The sequence below is a fragment of the Schistocerca gregaria genome, chromosome 8 (genome assembly GCF_023897955.1).
Source record: "Schistocerca gregaria isolate iqSchGreg1 chromosome 8, iqSchGreg1.2, whole genome shotgun sequence".
Taxonomy (NCBI): domain Eukaryota; kingdom Metazoa; phylum Arthropoda; class Insecta; order Orthoptera; family Acrididae; genus Schistocerca; species Schistocerca gregaria.
In genome coordinates, this window is record NC_064927.1 from 498,436,763 (window position 1) to 498,458,230 (window position 21,468).

The following is a 21,468-nucleotide window of genomic DNA, read 5'->3' on the forward strand; positions in this document are numbered from 1 at the left end:
CCCGATGGAACTTACTTTCCGGCTGCAAAATATCATGCGCTTACATGGTTCAAAGGACTTACAGTCGCCTACATCTTTCGCGACGGAGAGAAAGAGCAGCTTGATTACTGGTGGTTCCTGCAAAATGCTCACAATGCCCTCGAACGCACACCGAAATACCGTACGCTCTTCGCAAATTGTTTACGCAGCGTTTTCGTTAACCCCCCACTCAGCTGGGTAGTGCCGAGCTGCGGTTAATGTTCTGTGCCGCATCACACAAACGGCTGAACGTTCTGCCTTGTCAGCCATGAGCGAAGGAAGAGACAAGCTGCTGCAAGGATGCTGTTTTCCTTGAGGCACTAGCGAAGCTGAATGCCTCCGTTGCAGATGCCCTTCAAAGGCGCAATTGGAGATATCAGATAACGATGACGAGGCTCCAAGTGGAACCAGTTACATTATTGAAGAACCTTTTAGTTGGAATTACATCAGTGATTTATGTTTTTATTTCTGGATTACTCTTTTATGTCACCTTTATTGTTGTAACACTTATTTGTAACACTTAGTTACTAGAATTCTCATGTAACAAAAAAAAAAAAAAAAAAAAAAAAGTGGCAAAGGATAGCCCCAACCTTGATTTCCCATATTTCCCCTGATATATAGGCAGCTCTCTGGGGTGGGTTTACTCAGGAGCCAACGCCTGAAGTGGATCAGATTTTTTGTTATAGGATGAAAAGTGGCGGTGGCACTTAAGGGTTTTTTAATTCCATTTTCCTAAGGGGCTTTTTAAGGGAAATTTCTTAAAAAAGGGTATTAAAAAAGGGGGTAGCGCCTATTTCAAAAAATAAAAATAAATAAAAAATAAAGAAAAAACAAAAAAGAAATAAAAAAGAAAAAATAAAAGAAAAAAGAAAAAACCAAAAAATAAAAAAGGGGTAAATAAAAAAAGAAAAAGGGGAAAAATAAAAAACATAAAAAACAAAAATCAAAAAAGAAAAACCAAAAAATAAAAAATAAAAAAGGGGTAGCGTCTTTGATTCATAATCAAAACGTCTTCAGTCCCGGGTTCGATCCCCGCCACTGCCTAAACTTTGATAAATAATCAGCAATGGCGGCCGAAGACTTCCGGCATAAGAAGTCAGCCTCATTCTGCCAACGGCCTTGTCAAAGAGGGCGGAGGAGCGGATAGAGGTTCAGGGCACTCTCTTGTACTAGGGTTGGGAAATTGCCCCTAAAAGCGGAAGAATCAGCAATGATCAACGACATGAGGATGCAGAAGGCAATGGAAACCACTGCATTAAAGACACGTAACGTGTATCCGCAGGACATGTGGCCTGTAGTTGAAGAAGTGTCATGATCTCTCCATTGGCAAAAGATTCCGGAATAGTCCCCCTTTCGGATCTCCGGGAGGGGACTGCCAAGGGGGAGGTTACCACGAGAAAAAGATTGAATAATCAACGAAAGGATAATGTTCTACGAGCTGGGGCGTGGAATGTCAGAAGCTTGAACGTGGTAGGGGAACTAGAAAATCTGAAAAGGGAAATTCAAAGGCTCAATCTAGATATAGTAAGGGTCAGTGAAGTGAAGTGGAAGGAAGACAAGGATTTCTGGTCAGATGAGTATCGGGTAATATCAACAGCAGCAGGAAATGGTATAGCAGGTGTAGGATTCGTTATGAATAGGAAGGTAGGGCAGAGGGTGTGTTACGGTGAACAGTTCAGTGACCGGGTTGTTCTAATCAGAATAGACAGCAGACTAACGCCGACAACGATAGTTCAGATATACATGCCGACGTCGCAAGCTGAAGATGAACAGATAGAGAAAGTGTATGAGGATATTGAAAGGGTAATGCAGTATGTAAAGGGGGACGAAAATCTAATAGTCATGGGCGGCTGGAATGCAGATGTAGGGGAAGGAGTAGAAGAAAAGGTTACAGGAGACTATGGGCTTGGGACAAGGAATGTAAGAGGAGAAAGACTAATTGAGTTCTGTAACAAGTTTCAGTTAGTAATAGCTAATACCCTGTTCAAGAATCACAAGAGGAGGAGATATACTTGGAAAAGGCCGGTAGATACGGGAAGATTTCAATTAGATTACATCATGGTCAGACAGAGATTCCGAAATCAGATACTGAATTGTAAGGCGTACCCAGGAGCAGATATAGACTCAGATCACAATATGGTAGTGATGAAGAGTAGGCTGAATTTCAAGACATTAGTCAGGAAGAATCAATACGCTAAGAAGTGGGATACGGAAGTTCTAAGGAATGACGAGATACGTTTGAAGTTCTCTAACGCTATAGATACAGCAATAAGGAATAGCGCAGTAGGCAACACAGTTGAAGAGGAATGGACGTCTCTAAAAAGGGCCATCACAGAAGTTGGGAAGGAAAACATAGGTACAAAGAAGGTAGATGCGAAGAAACCATGGGTAACAGAGGAAATACTTCAGTTGATTGATGAAAGGAGGAAGTACAAACATGTTCCGGGAAAATCAGGAATACAGAAATACAAGTCGCTGAGGAATGAAATAAATAGGAAGTGCAAGGAAGCTAAGACGAAACGGCTGCAGGAAAAATGTGAAGACATCGAAAAAGATATGATTGTCGGAAGGACAGACTCAGCATACAGGAAAGTCAGAACAACCTTTGGTGATATTAAAAGCAACGGTGGTAACATTAAGAGTGCAACGGGAATTCCACTGTTAAATGCAGAGGAGAGAGCAGATAGGTGGAAAGAATACATTGAAAGCCTCTATGAGGGTGAATATTTGTCTGATATGATAGAAGAAGAAACAGGAGTCGATTTAGAAGACATAGGGGATCCAGTATTAGAATCGGAATTTAAAAGAGCTTTGGAGGACTTACGGTCAAATAAGGCAGAAGGGATAGATAACATTCCATCAGAATTTCTAAAATCATTAGGGGAAGTGGCAACAAAACGACTATTCATGTTGGTGTGTAGAATATATGAGTCTGGCGACATACCATCTGACTTTCGGAAAAGCATCATCCACACAATTCCGAAGACGGCAAGAGCTGAGAAGTGCGAGAATTATCGCACAATCAGCTTAACAGCTCATGCATCGAAGCTGCTTACAAGAATCATATACAGAAGAATGGAAAAGAAAATTGAGAATGCGCTAGGTGACGATCAGTTTGGCTTTAGGAAAAGTAAAGGGACGAGAGAGGCAATTCTGACGTTACGGCTAATAATGGAAGCAAGGCTAAAGAAAAATCAAGACACGTTCATAGGATTTGTCGATCTGGAAAAAGCGTTCGACAATATAAAAAGGTGCAAGCTGTTCGAGGTCCTGAAAAAATTAGGGGTAAGCTATAGGGAGAGACGGGTCATATACAATATGTACAACAACCAACAGGGAATAATAAGAGTGGACGATCAAGAACGAAGTGCTCGTATTAAGAAGGGAGTAAGACAAGGCTGTAGCCTTTCGCCCCTACTCTTCAATCTGTACATCGAGGAAGCAAAGATGGAAATAAAAGAAAGGGTCAGGAGTGGAATTAAAATACAAGGTGAAAGGATATCAATGATACGATTCGCTGATGACATTGCTATCCTGAGTGAAAGTGAAGAAGAATTAAATGATTTGCTGAACGGAATGAACAGTCTAATGAGTACACAGTATGGATTGAAAGTAAATCGGAGAAAGACGAAGGTAATGAGAAGTAGTAGAAATGAGAACAGCGAGAAACTTAACATCAGGATTGATGGTCACGAAGTCAATGAAGTTAAGGAATTCTGCTACCTAGGCAGTAAAAAACCAATGACGGACGGAGCAAGGAGGACATCAAAAGCAGACTCGCTATGGTAAAAAAGACATTTCTGGCCAAGAGAAGTCTACTAATATCAAATACCAGCCTTAATTTGAGGAAGAAATTTCTGAGGATGTACGTCTGGAGTACAGCATTCTATGGTAGTGAAACATGGACTGTGGGAATACCGGAACAGAAGAGAATCGAAGCATTTGAGATGTGGTGCTATAGACGAATGTTGAAAATTAGGTGGACTGATAAGGTAAGGAATGAGGAGGTTCTACGCCTAATCGGAGAGGAAAGGAATATGTGGAAAACACTGATAAGGAGAAGGGACAGGATGATAGGACATCTGCTAAGACATGAGGGAATGACTTCCATGGTACTAGATTGAGCTGTAGAGGGCAAAAACTGTAGAGGAAGACAGAGATTGGAATACGTCAAGCAAATAATTGAGGACGTAGGTTGCGAGTGCTACTCTGAGATGAAGAGGTTAGCACAGGAAAGGAACTCGTGGCGGGCCGCATCAAACCAGTCAGTAGACTGATGACCAAAACAAAAAGAAGCTGGGTTGGATGAAACTGAGTAGGAACTCATCAAATACAGTGGAACGTCAGGTCTTAAATGGCTACACAGGATAATTGAAATGGCTTGGGAGTCGGGACAGATTCCATCAGACTGGACAAAAGCAGTAATCACACCAATCTTTAAACATGGAAACAGAAAAGAATGTAACAACTACAGAGGTATCTCTTTAATCAGCGTTGTGGGTAAAATCTTCTCAGGTATTGTTGAAAGGAAAATGTGAGTATTAGTTGAGGACCAATTGGATGAAAATCAGTGTGGGTTTAGGCCTCTTAGAGGTTGTCACGACCAGATCTTTAGCTTACGGCAAATAATGGAGAAGTGTTATGAGTGGAACAGGGAATTGTATCTATGCTTTATAGATCTGGAAAAGGCATATGACCGGGTTCCTAGGAGTAAGTTATTGTCTGTTCTATGAGATTATGGAATAGGAGGCAAACTTTTGCAAGCAATTAAAGGTCTTTACATGGATAGTCAGGCAGCAGTTAGAGTTGACGGTAAATTGAGTTCATCGTTCGGAGTAGTTTCAGGGGTAAGACAAGGCTGCAACCTGTCTCCACTGTTGTTCATATTATTTATGGATCATATGTTGAAAACAATAGACTGGCTGGGTGAGATCAAGATATGTGAACACAAAAAAAGCAGTCTCGCATATGCGGATGATTTAGTTGTGATGGCAGATTCGATTGAAAGTTTGCAAAGTAATATTTCAGAGCTAGATCAGAAATGTAAGGACTATGGTATGAAGATTAGAATCTCCAAAACGAAAGTAATGTCAGTGGTAAAGAAATATAAACGGATTGAGTGCCAAATAGAAGGAACAAAGTTAAACAGGTGGACGGTTTCAAGTACTTAGGATGCATATTCTCACAGGATGGCAACAGAGTGAAAGAACTGGAAGCGAGCTGTAGCAAAGCTAATGCAGTGAGCGCTCAGCTACGATCTACTCTCTTCTGCAAGAGGGAAATCAGTACCAAGACTAAGTTATCTGTGCACCGTTCAATCTTTCGACCTACTTTGTTGTATGGGAGCGAAAGCTGGGTGCATTCAGGTTACCTTATCAACAAGGTTGAGGTTACGGATATGAAAGTAGCTAGGATGATTGCAGGTACTAGTAGATGGGAACAATGGCAGGAGGGTGTCCACAATGAGGAAATCAAAGAAAAACTGGGAATGAACTCTATAGATATAGCAGTCAGGATGAACAGGCTTAGATGGTGGGATCATGTTACACGCATGGGAGAAGCAAGGTTACCCAAGAGACTCGTGGGTTCAGCAGTAGAGGGTAGGAAGAGTCGGGGCAGACCAAGGAGAAGGTACCTGGACTCGGTTAAGAAAGATTTTGAAGTAATAGGTTTAACATCAGAAGAGGCACCAATGTTAGCACTGAATAGGGGATTATGGAGGAATTTTATAAGGGGGCTACGCTCCAGACTGAACGCTGAAAGGCATAATCAGTCTTAAATGATGATGATGATGATCCTATGCTGCCTTCACTATTTCATTCCTCAAAGCTACCCATTCTTCTTCTACTGTATTTCTTTCCCCATTCTTGTCAATTGTTCCCTTATGCTCTCCATGAAACTCTGTACAACCTCTGGTTTAGTCAGTTTATCCAAGTCCCATCTCCTTAAATTCCCACCTTTTTGCACTTTCTTCAGTTTTAATCTACAGTTCATAACCAATGGATTGTGGTCAGAATCCACATCTGCCCCTGGAAGTATCTTACAATTTAAAATCTGGTTCCTAAATCTCTGTCTCACCATTATATAACCTGATACCTTGTAGTATCCCCAGGATTCTTCCATGTATACAACCTTCTTTTATGATTCTTGAACCAAGTGTTAGCTATGATTAAGTTATGCCCTACCAGGCGGCTTCCTCTTTCATTTCTTAGCCCCAATCGAAATTCACCTACTACGTTTCCTTCTCTTCCTTTTCCTGCTGTCGAATTCCAGTCACCCATGACTATTTCGTCTCCCTTCACTATCTGAATAATTTCTTTTATTTCATCATACATTTCTTCAATTTCTTCATCATCTGCAGATCTAGTTGGCATATAAACTTGTACTACTGTAGTAGGCATGGGCTTCGCTTCTATCTTGGCCACAATAATGCGTTCACTATGCTGTTTGTAGTAGCTTACCCGCACTCCTATTTTCCTATTCATTATTAAAGCTACTCCTGCATTACCCCTAGTTGATTTTGTATTTATAACCCTGTATTTACCTGAGCAAAAGTGTTGTTCCTGCTGCCATCGAACTTCACTAATTCCTACTGTATCACACTTTAACCTATCCATTTCCCTTTTTAAATTTTCTAACCTACCTGCCCGATTAAGGGATCTGACATTCCACGCTCCGATCTGCAGAACGCCAGTTTACTTTCTCTTGATAACGACATCCTCTTGAGTAGTCCCCGCCCGGCGATCCGAATGGGGGTGTATTTTATCTCCGGAATATTTTACCCAAGAGGACACCATCATCATTTAATCATACAGTAAACCAGCATGCTCTCGGGAAAAATTACGGCTGTAGTTTCTTCTTGCTTTCAGCCGTACTCTGTAGCACAACAGCAAGACCGTTCTGGTTAGTGTTACAGGGCCAGATCAGTCAATCATCAAGACTGTTGCCCCTGCAACTACTGAAGAGGCTGCTGCCCTTCTGCAGGTACCACACGTTTGTCTGGCCTCTCAACAGATACGCCTCCGTTGTGGTTGCACCTACGGTACGGCTATCTGTATCGTTGAGGCACGCAAGCCTCCCCACCAACGGTTAGGTCCATGGTTCGGGGGGGGGGGGGGGGGGGGGAAGGAGGTGACGAATTTACTATCCAGTAATTGTCTCTGGTTATAATGGTTACGTATTGTATATTTAATTGTATGATGGCAGTGAACTTGAAAACTCTAAGTGGAACAATAAAATGAAGCAATGATAAATCCCTGTATGAAATGGCAAAACTGTTAAATTTTCAATTTCATGAATCGTTTCATTCAAATGATTCTTCGTTTCTTGGAGCTAAAGTTTATAATATGCGTGACAAATTTGGGTCAGGCAACATGGTTCAGGTTAACTGGGCGATGTGTCATATCTGTTATCGGCCTCCTCTTAGCACTATGACTGCTTATAAATTACGAACTAAAAAGAGACAGGAGGGAGGGCTGTTACACACTTCCCACAGAGTCGAGTCTCGCTTCCTGCGATTAACATATCGTCGACTTGAAGTCCTGCAAGCAAGTTCTATCGAATTCTCTTTTAGTACTGCAGTATTCTTGGTGTGAGTTTGGATGTTTTGGAAGACATGGATGTGTAAAGGGTTTAAGACCCAGCTGTCTCGCTTCAATAGCGTTTAAATGGTGGAGAAATATTTCTAACTCATTCTTTTCATGGTATCCCGAAAACTTCATAAATGTTGAAGAGTGTTTAGGAATGTTCTCAAATGTCCTAGAAATTCTGTGAATATGCTTAAATGTTCTGTAATAGGAAATAATATGTTTTAGACGGATATCGAATGCTGTTGACTTAAAAATACTCAATATTATGTTTCAGAAATTTCAGTGTATGGGAATGTACGCAGGAAAGTTCGCCTCGATTACATGAATCTCGAAAAACCAAACAAAGATTACGTTCGTTTCGAATAACAGAACATGGTGGCACGATGAAACGAAGCAGAAGAACGTTATGTCGCAGAAGCTTCGATCTCAGAGTACTTAAAGCATCGCTTGACGGTCAATAATACTGCAGTTATTGAAGTTTTCACTAGAGTGCTCAACAATACTTCGCAATAATATTGTGGTTCGGAATGTTGGTCGATAACGACTTTCCTGTCGTGATAATTGCTTTTACTTCGTTGCAACTGGAAAAAAAAGGTGGATGAAAAATTCGTTCAGGAGAGAATTTAGGTCGAACAAAGGTCGTCATAATTTTTGCTTGGTGATAGTCGAATATTAGAAACATTCCTGGAAATGCTTGTACACATACATAAGCACTCCACCCCCCCCCCCCCTCCTTTAATATGGAGTGCAGAGCTTCTATTCAACACAAAATTCTCATTCACTTCTAGAAATGATTTTCGGTGATTCTGTTAAACCCCAAGTCTAGCCAAATGCACTACACGTCTGATTACTGTCAAACAATACTAAGGCTTTAGCAATCGCTGCGTGACTTACGTTCGGATAAAAGTTACGTAGGGTGGTTATATTCTGATATACACATACATAAATATCTATATATCTATATATACACACAAAAAGAGCAGTGAGTCGTCTGTTTAGACACTATTATTACAGTTTAATCACGACCTGGCTCGGCCTTCCCCAGTCACCATGGGATTCGTCTTCCGATTCCTGGTTTCCCTCGGTTGCTGCTTCAAAATCGGCGCTTATCTCACTGTTATCTTGTTCGAGAAGATTCTAAGACAAAATTCTCCATTAACTGTATCTTTCTATCAGCTTCTTTAAGCAAGTCATTGATTATGTTACTGAGACAATCAGACTCAAGGTCAACCCTATTGCGCTAACTTCAGCGCAAAAGGCGAGATTATAATTTAAGAGGGCCAATGTGATGCAAGCCAACACTTTTCTAACTGTGACTGCTTGATATTTCAACTAAGACGCCACACCAAAACGGTAAGCGATAAAACAAATGTGTCGACCGTGATAAAAAAGGCGTGCCGTTACACAACATTCGTAATATTTACGACAGGGGCGCCAGTGTCATCAAACCGCTAAAGTCAGGCAGTAAATAATTTAGCCATTGTTAACAATGTTTTCCACGAAGGTACTCAAGGGCACGTGTCGCTGATGTTTCCAGATTGGCAGAAACGCCGAATAGATACCAACTACAAATTTTAAGAGGGTTTAGTACTCTAGGATTAAAAATTTTTAAATCATCTTTCTTCGTGGCTGTATGGTACCGTTTCCGGTATCTTCTGAGCACAAAATCGTACTGTTCATTCTTATCATTTGTTTCTGTACTCATCTTGTTTTGAACTCATTTTCAGCACAACAACAACAACGGACAGCTAACATAAAGATGTCCAACGACTGTAGCACGCGAGAGACAGGCAAGGCTGCCCACAGGCATCACAATATTTCCGGCCAGCGCAATATATTTCAAGAGTTTTTAATGTTCCCAATACAATTGTGCAACCTCTCATTCTCACCCCAACTCGTTCAGTATTATCGTGCATCATGAAATATTGCCTAATATTATTGACTGCTGAGTGGTCATTTAGGGCAACCATTAGCTCGACTACGTTGGTCTTCAACAACAAAATGAGTCAGTTTCGCTCAGTGAAGGCACTAAGAAATGGAACAGAAGTACACTATGTTCTGCAAATTTGGTATCTGGGAGCACGTAAGAAGTAAAGATCGATTACAGTAATAATTAGTGTAAATGAAGACACCTGTGAGAATCACGGAAATGTGTGATCTGTAGTCATTTTCAGTGTTCAAGGCCTAAACTTAAGGCAGTATTTGCGCTATTTCGGGTGAAATCACAGAGAGAAACGGGGCAACGCGGTAAAATGAAATAAAAAGAACGAGGAAGATGACTTGCTTCAAAACTAAACTCCTCCTGAACAGGCCACGAAGTCCCAACGGTACCGCCGTCATCCTCAGCCCATAGGCGTCACTGGATGCGCATATGGAGGGTCGTGTGGTCAGCACACCGCTCTCCCAACCGTATGTCAGTTTCCGAGACCGGAGCCGCTGCTTATCAATCAAGCAGCTCCTCAGTTTGCCTCACAAGGACTGAGTGCACCCCGCTTGCCAACAGCGCTCGGCAGACCGGATGGTCACCCATCCATGTGCTAGCCCAGCCCGACAGCGCTTAATTTCGGCGAACTGACGGGGACCAGTGTTACCACTGCAGCAAGGCCGTTGGCTGCTTCAAAACTGAAATGTTATTAATGAACGAGAATGTGTCCAAATGACATGGGCCTACGTGTCGAGATTACTGGTATGCTGTTTAGTGACTTCCATCATATACGTACATCTTGTGATTTTGTTCACATGTGACATTTCAAAAATTGAAATATAGAAACAGGTTTGACCTTACATTTTTTAATCTTGAGAAAGAACGGTGTCATCGAAATAATGATAAATTATAGTGTACGTTGCACAGGGTGGAAAAAATGCTGCCCGGGAATGAAGTGATATAAAACAAAGTAAAAATCTTCAGCTAACCGCAACACCGTTGTGGAACTCGCGGAAGTTTGTCTGGTAAGCAAACTTGTGTGAGTGCGTCTATGTTAGCTGTGCGCTTTTGTCCGCCTAAGCTGCTGCTGTATCCGTTAGAGGAAAATTTCATTTGCGCTCTCTGTACATTAGCAAAAATTTAAAACATGTGTTTTTAGATTTCATTACGCTTTAATAACGCTGCACCTCACTAACAATCCAACAAGTCCTCTATCCTACTGCTGTGCTGATTCTAAAGTGCAGTTTATTACCTTAACAAATTAATGGAGTTTCCGTAGCCTTAGCATAGCTGATTTTAGTGAAGAGTTTACACAGTAAACACTAAATATTCGTGTCTAACGTAACAAGCTTTGGAGAGGAATTTAAAGTTTGCCTAGCTGTTCAATTGGAACCGTTATCTTCAGCTGATTTAATTCGCAACTACTGGTCGGATGGACGCAGGATGCTGTGGCGGAAGAAGAATGAAGAATTTTAAACTCCCAACGGTTAAACCGACTGTAAGGAATGGAGACGGCAATGTTCTTGTCTGAGTTTGTATATCCACATTTGAACCGCGTGAATTAGTATTCACCAACAGTATTACGAACAAATAGGTCCATCTGAGCGAATAAGGAACAACTTGAGCATCAGTGTTGAAAAAATGGGGATCTCAAACACGTTCACGTTTTAGCAGGACTATGACCGGAAACACAAGGCTCGCATTGTGGAATATTTTTTACATCAGTCTTAAAGTCTTACAACGACGACGTACTTCACCAGACCTCGACCCCACTGAGAATGTGTGGGCAGGACTAGAGCGACGTATTAGCAAAACACCGACATCTTCCTAACGAACTTTGAAGTGTCGATCGAGAGAAGAATGGTATGGCCTATGAACAGACTATTTTTAAAAAATCGTTGGCAGTATGCCGCGGCGTTTGAAAAAAGAAGTGATACAACTGCACGACAAGTTATTGAAAAATATATTTTTCACAAAAATTTGTCCTGAAATAATTAGTTCTGAAAAGTGTCAAAATATTGAAGTAACGTGAAAACAGGACCGAGTTTTCTTTAACTTGTACTATTAAAAAAGTATTGTAAGCTATGTTAATAGAGTTTACGCTTGATTTACAGAACATATAACTTGATGCCGGCCGGTGTGACCGTGCGGTTCTAGGCGCTTCAGTTTGGAACCGCTTGACCGCTACGGTCACAGGTTCGAATCCTGCCTCGGGCATGGATGTGTGTGATGTCCTTAGGTTAGCTAGGTTTAAGTAGTTCTAAGTTCTAGGCGACTGATGACCTCAGATGTTAAGTCCCGTAGTCCTCAGAGCCATCTGAACCATATAACTTGATATATGCTACTTGTTTATTTATTTATTTATTTATTTGTGTTACAAAGCAAAATTCAGTATCCGAATATTAACCTTGCTCACTTGCGCCTAACCCTCGGCAGTTTGTCCGGTAAGAAAACGTGTTGGGTATGTTTATAATAGCTGTGCGGTTTTGTCCGCCTAAGCTGGTGCTGTACTTTTTTGGATAACAATTTATTTTTGCTCTCCGTAAATCAGCAAAAATTTGTAACACTGGTTCGTTAGATTTCATTACGTGTAAACAACAATAGACCACACAGATTTTCTCCCGCAGGGCTGCTCCTGCAGCACAGCTTAAGGTTACCTTAACAACTTACGGTAGTTTTAGCATACCTAATTTAATATTAAAAGTTGACTCGGTAAACCTGAATTTCACGTCTAACATAACCAGCCATGGAGGGGAACTTAAAGTTTGCCAGCAAGAGAGAGAGGACCTACCTGGGCCCAGGTCTGCTGGAATGGCGAACCTCCTCCGGTGGTTGCTGCGCCTGCCGATCTTCACGCGTCGCGGACGATGCATGGACGCCTGTGTACTGAGCGCGGAGCTACGCCCGTCCTCTAATAAAAGCCCTCGGTGGCTCAGCGGGACTTGTTTATCTGCACAGCGCGACGCGCGCGTACTATTCCATCGCGGCGGACTTCTAAATTGTAGGTTGCAAACTCACAACACGAGCGCGCTGCGCTGCACCCGTCTGCTTTCGAGTGTTCAGCAGAGTTCTTGGTTCCATTTCATATGCAATATTTCACCAACTTCAGCTGTCGCGAGCTGTGTTGTTAGTATGCATTCGCTGCCTGGATTGTGATGAGCTTTTGCTGTCGCGCCGCCATTTACATTCGAGTTCAACTCTCGACTCGCACTACGACCTCTGATGCTCATTTGTTTCTCGGAGCCCGTAATGTTATTTCGTGAAATGCATATTGTCTCGGCGTTTTACAGCCCTGTTGGATGAGGAAGCCGACGATATCTTTATAAATTCAGTGCTAGTTCCCAGCCCTTGCTAAAACTTAAACCCTCGCCTCGGTTTATAAAGTTTGGTCACCGTTATTTAGATAAACTACGTAACTACGCTGTTCCTGAAACATGTCATTTAGCACGGTGATAGTGGTGTCGTCGTATTTTATTTCTTAATTACAGTCGAGACAGTGTTCAGCGACAGATAATTAGCTTGCTTCGCTCTGTAGAAACACGTTGCTTTGAGCTAGGCTAGCCCTACAGCGTTTGCTTCGAAGTCGGTGCGACGCTCAACTTACTACGATTTCGCCGGTCACCTCATCAACGAGAACTCAGAAACGCTGAGGGAACGTGCGTTTCATCATCGAATAACAGTGCGTATGAAAGAAAAATGAGCATCGAAGGCCGTAAGCGGCTGCCAGAAGACGAATTCTTAACAGCGGCGCTATGCGAACAAACTGTGGTTCACAATGCTGGCAATTACAACACAGCACGCAGGACCTGAAGAAGGCAATTGCCGTCGGTAGTCAAAATATCGCGCACGGAATGAAACAAACAGCCCGGCCGAATACCGGAAAGCATACCATTAATAAATTACACCGAAAATAAAAAACCAGAGAGATCACATGCTGCACTTCAGTAGTTGACTTCATTCCTGGCGATAAACGCCTTCAGTCTTTCATACAATTCTACTCAATTCTCCGCTCTTTTCACACTTCAAAGATCGTTTGCTTCAGGTGGAATACTTACTGTTCGTCAAAATAAAAAGTAATAAAAGTTGTTTTTGGTGTAACAGAACAGATATTTTCGGATACTAAGTAAAACTGCTTGACATTATCCGTCTCTTTTAATATAGCTCTTCATACGTGCACTAAGATGATCAGCTGCTTCAAGTTTTTTTATTTGGTTTCCCTTTTAGAAACTATCTTCAGAGGTGCCAACATTTATTGGAAGTCAGCACCACCTACAGTGACGTAATACATTTTGTGTAGGATACCTTTCACGAAATAATCCCATACATCCTGATCTGAGAGCACTGCGTAACATATTTTTCGGCTCTTTCTTTGAAAAGCATTAAGTATTACAGTCGATGTACCTCAATATAGGCGGTGACAGTAGCTAGGAGTCGGATTCTGCTACAAATAGCGGCACGACACCCGCAGTACTTCACAGTCTAGTTGCAGTACGCGTTAACAACACAGTCCGCAGCAAGCGAAGATGGCGAGACGGTTTTTGGTCGTCGAAATACCGTTCAGAAAAACTGAATCAATAGCTTGGTTTAGCAGTATCTGCGAGCACAGCGTTATTCAATAACGAATAACGACTCACTCCAAACGCTCGCATCCTCGTTGGTATTCTGTCCACAGGGTAGTTCAGACGTTGCAGCCCTCATGACGTCATCCATTGCTCACCACCAAGTTTTTGTTTCCAAACGTACTCATTCCGACTCCCGTCAGCAGAATACTGCAGGCCGTTCCATTCGATTGGTTTCTGCCTTGTCGAGAAAGGTCTTCACGAGCTGAGTACAGTCACCTCGTGCGTTATTTCCTTAAAATAGGAACTGTCGTCGAAATGTTGACCGTAGGGCTGCACTTTCGGTTTTAGAATCCTGTTCCGATACTTAACAGTCTTCAGATTGCCTTCGAAATAGATGCGGGGCGTCCTACTTCCCTGAATACTGTGATACCCGGCGCTAGACGAATTATGCACGCCTCGGTGAAGACAACCGCTCCTTTGCAACGTTTGCCCATGGATCAAATGGCTGTGAGGACTATGAGACTGAAGTTCTGAGGTCATCAGTCCCCTAGAACTTGGAACTACTTAAACCTAACTAACCTAAGGACATCACACACATCCATGCCCGAGGCAGGATTCGAACCTGCGACCGTAGCGGTCGCGTGGTTCCACACTGTAGCGCCAGAACCACTCGGCCACCCCCGCCAGCCAACGTTTGCCCATCATTTGAGTGTCAGGTACGTTACCAATCTGTTCAGTTAATGAGTAAATGTCCCTGTGTCACTTGTTTTTAAAATAGTAAACTTATTTTTTCCTCCGGTTGTATGTAACTAGCGACTCCTCCGGACTTTCCACGGGCACCTCTAAGTATCTACTACGGGCGAACGACTCGACTGTCGTAGGAGTAATCTCTGTCTATGAAAATTGATATTTGAGTGCTTCAGTATTTTTGGAACTGTTTTATGAAAATATATCATAATGAACCCATTTTAATGCTAAATCGACGGAAATTGGTATTTGGTTTCCCGGTTAGATATGAAAAAAAATTCGTGTTTCACTGTTTTGGGATATTCAACGCTTAAGGAGGTGAAATAGGTCCATACTGATTCACTGACTTATCATCTCCCAGCCAAAACCGCTGATAGAAATTTGAAACTTGCAGAGGGTTTGAGTCTTATACTGTGGGCATCATTTAAGAAGGAATTGTTCCAAATTCCGCTCCTCAGGGGATAAAAGTCCTTTTGAAAACATCTCTCTATCAAGACAGCTTTGGAGCTATAATTACGAAAACAAAAAATACGTTTTTCAGCATTTTTGGAAATTCAAGGGGGTAAAATAGTGAGTGCAAGTTTTTTAATGTAAGTCATTATTAAGGAACTAATAAAGCATTCTTAACTAAAGCTACATCAGTGAAAATTTGTGTTTGACTTTTGGTACAAATAAAAAAATACTTTAAGTGTTTTCGGGAATTCAACCCCCTAAAGGTGTGAAAATCCCAGTTTCTAGCTTTTATTTTGCAATTGAATTGTAGAACTGCAGTAGAAAAAGAAAAGTTTCATCATCCAGTATACTATTCATACCAATAAAGAATTATGATGCCATCCTTTATCGTTTATCACACTAGTAAGTGAAGCTCTCAGGTCTGTATAGTGAAGAATAATGGTTTGTACAGCGCGTGAATGAAAATTCCACCTTGTTTCACAATAGCATGTTCACTTCTGTTACTGGAACGGCCAAAAAATGCACGAAATCCTTGTAGATTTGCCACAAAATTTTTTACTATAGTAATTTTCTTTTACAAGCATACAGGAGTACTAGGTTCAACTGTTGTGCGTAACAGTGGATAAATAGAGCATGGAAATATGCTTGTTTCACAACACAATGGACACTATAATGTTTCCTTGCCATTGCACAGCAGTCGTCTTATGTTTACGATACTTATTTATTTTTATCAATATTCCAACTGCTTAGCCCCCCGGTCTTCGGATACGTCATAAAACCCTGCGAATCTCTCTTGTATTTCCCCTGATTCGTTATTTGCAAAACGAAAAATTACACTCATTTCATTTCTAATTGAGACATCCGTTCTTTCCTCGTCTTGTACTGATATAAAAGACAATTTCTAACTTAACTTTCAATTTGTTCTTTAACAACATCCATACTAAAGCTATTAATTCATTCCGTGCGTCAGAGGAAGTGCCTTTAAATGCTCCATAGGATGCTAAACGATCTTTTATGTGTGGTTGTTCTTCTGCTAAGAAATCCAAAAGTTCTAAGTAATTTCCTTTATTTACTGATACCTCAGATTCGTCATGATCTAGAAGAGCTAACTCTTGCCGTGCTAAAAAGTAGATAATAGGAATAAGCCTCTTCATTATACTTCTGTTTCGATCAACCTTCTCGTAATGTTCAAAGCTTTCAGGCCTGTTGCTTCTGAAAGAGCATACTCAGTTCTTACTGTACCTAGTTGATTGTATTTAACAGCTGCTGTAATGTGGAAATGTGGAAATCCGTGGTTTTAGCTTTCGAAATCGAATTTTGAAGACTTTCTTCGCCTACTCCCCCGCTTACGCCATGTTAAACCGTCTTTACCCATTCCAGATAGTACACAGTAAATACAAAAAAGTTTAATCCTTACAAGGCTGCCACTTTATCATGTTTTTTAACTGTACCATTGTGTTTGGAAAGTTCTTATAAATTTTCGTAAGAGTTTTAATAGGCAGACTTGGCGTCAACTTTCTTTCTTTCATCAGGAGTTTATGTTCAAAGAAATGTGTGAGGAGAATGCAAGATTTACAATTAAAAAATTCATTGAATCTTGTGATGGAATAAACGCATCCATGACAGTCTGAGGTAGTTAGCAATACCATGCGTTACCAGATAGTGATTTAAATATTATAGTGATTTAACTATTCGACAACTTAGTTTTCCTTTCGAGAACATAATAACAAGACAAACTAACGATGACGTCTCACACGTGACGGTGTACACCGAAATATACGTCATTAATCAGTTAATTACAACAATTACCTACTACATTTTAACTACAAAATTTTTGTTCTACGTTTCACCACGAGCACATCTAGACCTATACTCTGTTCATCATCATAAGGGTAATTCTTCTGACCGAGCGATGTGTGATGTAAATGCGTACTACAAGGATTTCACCATACTGTTGAATTCTGAAGCCAATGGAGGTATTAATTAGTCAGTCGTCAGGTAATCTCTTAGCTCCTTCCTCAACTGAATCCGAGAAATACACTTGAGTTCTGGGGCTGTCACCTGCTACGTTGATAACGAGTCGATCAACAACAGAATCCACGAAGCCACCCACGCATTTTCTCCTCTTCTTTTGTGACGAGCCGTCCTGTATCCCGCCAGCGTTCGGCAGTGACATGTGAAAAAGCTGCATGCGTTGGTTCCATTAGGTCTGGCTGCTTAACAGCCGTGTTATTTCTCGGTTCAAATCCCTTAACTTGGTTCCAGATCAGTTCTGTTGGGTTCATATTGTAATGGTAAAGTGGCAAATGTAAAACTGCAGCATTTGTATGGTGTGCTCGATGCTCTGAATATGATTGTCTTCCCTGTTTCTACGACACTTATCTACATCTCTGGTATAAAACAATGGACACAGTCCAAATAAAGAGTATTTGCTTTTTTTTTTAAATTTTTGCCTTAAACAATTAAATTGTTATGTTTTCTTAGTTTACGCAACTTTTAGTAACAGTATTTCCGTAAAATATCGATATTTAAGAATTTATGTTTGAAAAGAAAACAGGAGTTTCGCATGTAATATGTAATTAGAAACAAGACGACCTGCATTATTCGTAAAAATGTGATGATGAATTTTACAATTACGAGATGTAGGTATTTCAAATTGAACAAGGAAAAAAAAGTAACTCAGGCGAGACTTGATCCATCGAACCATGGACTTCGTAATTTGCTATGCTACCGATAGCGCTATACAAACATTGTCAGTTCATGTGTTAATTGTATCTGACACAGTCCTTGGAAAACTTCAAAGCCAATTATTTGTGTAAATTTATGAAAAACATTAACAACAACCTATTTTTCAGCACTTTTTGGCCGTGTTTCACTGCGGAGCAGGAAGCAGCCTCAGCCATTTCCGTACTGCGCATTAACTGCGTGACAATCGGAGCATAACAGCGCAGAGACTGTGACTGTACACGATTTTTGAAATAAAAACTACATAGCTAAAGCGTGATTACGAAATGCGTCGATGGTTGTTTATACACTACTGGCCATTAAAATTGCTACACCAAGAAGAAATGCAGAAGATAAACGGGTGGGTATTCATTGGACAAATATATTATACTAGAACTGACATGTCATTACATTTTCACGCAATTTGGGTTCATAGATCCTGAGAAATATGTATCCACAGCAACCACCTCTGGCCGTAATAACGGCCTTGATACGCCTAGGCATTGAGTCAAACAGAGCTTGGATGCCGTGTACAGGTACAGCTGCTCATGTAGCTTTAACACGATACTACAGTTCATCAAGAGTAGTGATTGGCGTATTGTGACGAGACAGTTGCTCGGCCACCATTGACGAGACATTTTAAATTGGTGAGAGATCTGGAGAACGCGCTGGCCAGGGCAGCAGTTGAACGTTTTCTGTATCCAGAAAGGCCCGTACAGGACCTGCAACATGCGTTCGTGTATTATCCTGCTCAAATTTGGGGTTTCGCAGGGATCGAATGAAGGGTAGAGCCACGGTTCGTAACACATCTGAAATGTGACGTCCACTATTCAAAGTGCCGTCAGTGGGACCAAGAGGTGACCGACACGTGTAACTAATGGCACCCAGTACCATCATGCCGGGTGATACGCCAGTATGGCGATGACGAAAACACGCTTCCAATGTGCGTTCACTGCGATGTTGCAAAACACAGATGCGACCATCATTATGCTCTAAAGAGAACCTGGATTCATCCGAAAAAATGACGTTTTGCCATTCGTGCACCCAGGTTCGTCATTGAGTACACCATTGCAGGTGCTCCTGTCTGCGATGCAGTGTCAAGGGTAACTGCAGCCTTGGTCTCCGAGCTGATAGTCCATGCTGCTGTAAACGTCGTCGAACTGTTCTTGCAGATGGTTGTTGCCTTGCAAACGTCCCCATCTGTTGGCTCAGGGATCGAGATGTGGCTGCAAGACCCGTTACAGCCATGCTGATAAGATGCCTGTCATCTGGACTGCTAGTGGTAGGAGCCTGTTGGGATCCAGCACAGCGGTCCATAATACCCTCCTGAACCCACCAATTCCATATTCTGCTAACAGTCATTGGATCTCGACCAATGCGAGCAGCAGTGTCGCGATACAATAAACAGCAATTGCGATAGGATACAATCCGACCTTTATCAAAGTCGGAAACGTGATGGTACGCATTTCTCCTCCTTACACGAGGCATCACAACAACATTTCACCAGGCAACGCCGGTCAACTGCTGTTTGTGTATGAGAAATCGGTTGGAAACTTTCCTCATGTCAGCACGTTGTAGGTGCGGCCACCAGTGCCAACCTTGTGTGAATGCCCTGAAAAACTAATCATTTGCATACCACAGCATCTTCTTCCTGCCGGTTAAACTACACATCTCTGGCATCTCATCTTCATGATGGAGCAATTTTAATGGCCAGTAGTGTATATTTGAATATCTTAAGTTTCATGTAACGTAACTTAGTAATAATATGTCTCATACACAAGTAGGACTTACTTCCAGGAGCGTAACAACACCAGTGCACATGTGCTAAGGCTTCTGAGGAATCATCGTGTTTGTGTTTGTTTAAATCAGGTAAAATGTAATTATCATATGGGGATATCCCCTTCGGGGTTTAGCCGCCGTATTACAAGCCTTTTTAGTTGATGCCACTTCGGCAACTTGCGTCTCAATGACGATGAAAGATACACTCCACTCAGTCCCCTAACAGGAATCGAACCTGCCTCCAGCATGCCTTGAGATCTATGACATCCTCACACACATTAATTGATATTGGTTTCAAATATAAATATTTTAAAGCTGCTAGCAGTCTTTATATTTAACACATTGACTGCCACATGAGTTAAATATAACTCAAAGGAAGTGTTCTCTTTGGGCCACATGAAGTAAATACAACTCACGGATATTTTTCCATTTAAAGCTCCGTGGTGCAGCTGTAACTCACAGTAGCGTGCTGTGGCTTGGTGTTATAGTCGGTTATGGCCCCAGTAACAAATCATGTTCGTGGCCTACAGTTTTCAAGAGCTCAATAGTAGTTATTGACATTTGAATTCATCAGTTATATATAACTCAATGGCTCTGTCGTATTGGACATTTCTTCTTTTTATTGTTTATTTATTATCTAGTTTGACATATTACTTACACAGTAGATTGCAAATCACATACTGTTTTATTTACATTCTTCAACTCTAATTGCAACAACAATGAAACTGAAAAATTTGGGTCATTCCACATAGTTTCTCTAACACCTGAATGCACTCTGCTTTATGAGAAAACACTCTATGCAAAATATGAGTCACAATACAACCAGAAGTGAGACAATGTATTTTTAACTGTGTTGTGCCTCACAAAGATTTTAAATGATGTAAGCAAATTATTCTAGTGGAATTGTTTTGGTTACTTACCTTCCACAAGAATAATTTGTTTACATCATTTAAAATCATTGTGAGGCACAATTAGAGTTAAAAAGACATTTTCTCACTTCTTGTTTTGGTTGTAGGGCAGTACCACCCAAGGAAATTTCATCATTTGGGTAAAGAAAAAGTGAAGGCTAAGGTAAAATGTATCTTAATGTGAACTAGCAGTCCAAAGATGTACCTTCCAGTTTGAAACCGGTAACTGAGGTATTTAAATAAATAAGTAGCATTGTAAAAAAAAGTGGCTGATTGCATTTACCTTCTCTGCAAGAGTCAACATATACTTCCTACACAGTCACAGGCTCAGAATGTCAGTTTTCAACAAAATAGCACAAAGCACACTTCATCCAATAATATCACCAGCAGATACAGACACAAAGAATGTACCACTAACTAAAAATATCTGCCACAGGTGTTGACTGTACCCAATGTGACAGCTGTCCTGTGGTGTACACTGGCCAAACTAGAAGTGATTTTAACATCAGATTTTGAGAACATTTGAATTTAACCCTTTCAATACCAGCTGTAAGTACACATCTCTCTGAACAAGGACATTCTGTAACTAATTTGTTGAATCATCTAAAAATTTTATATTGTGAAAACGAAGTTTAAACCACCTGAACTATTTTGGGAAAACTGAGATATTATGTTGTAAGAATCATCTCCCACAATACACATTAAAAGGTCAAACTGAATTGAGAGATCACATTCTTCTTGCAAATTTTTACTGTCAAAATTGG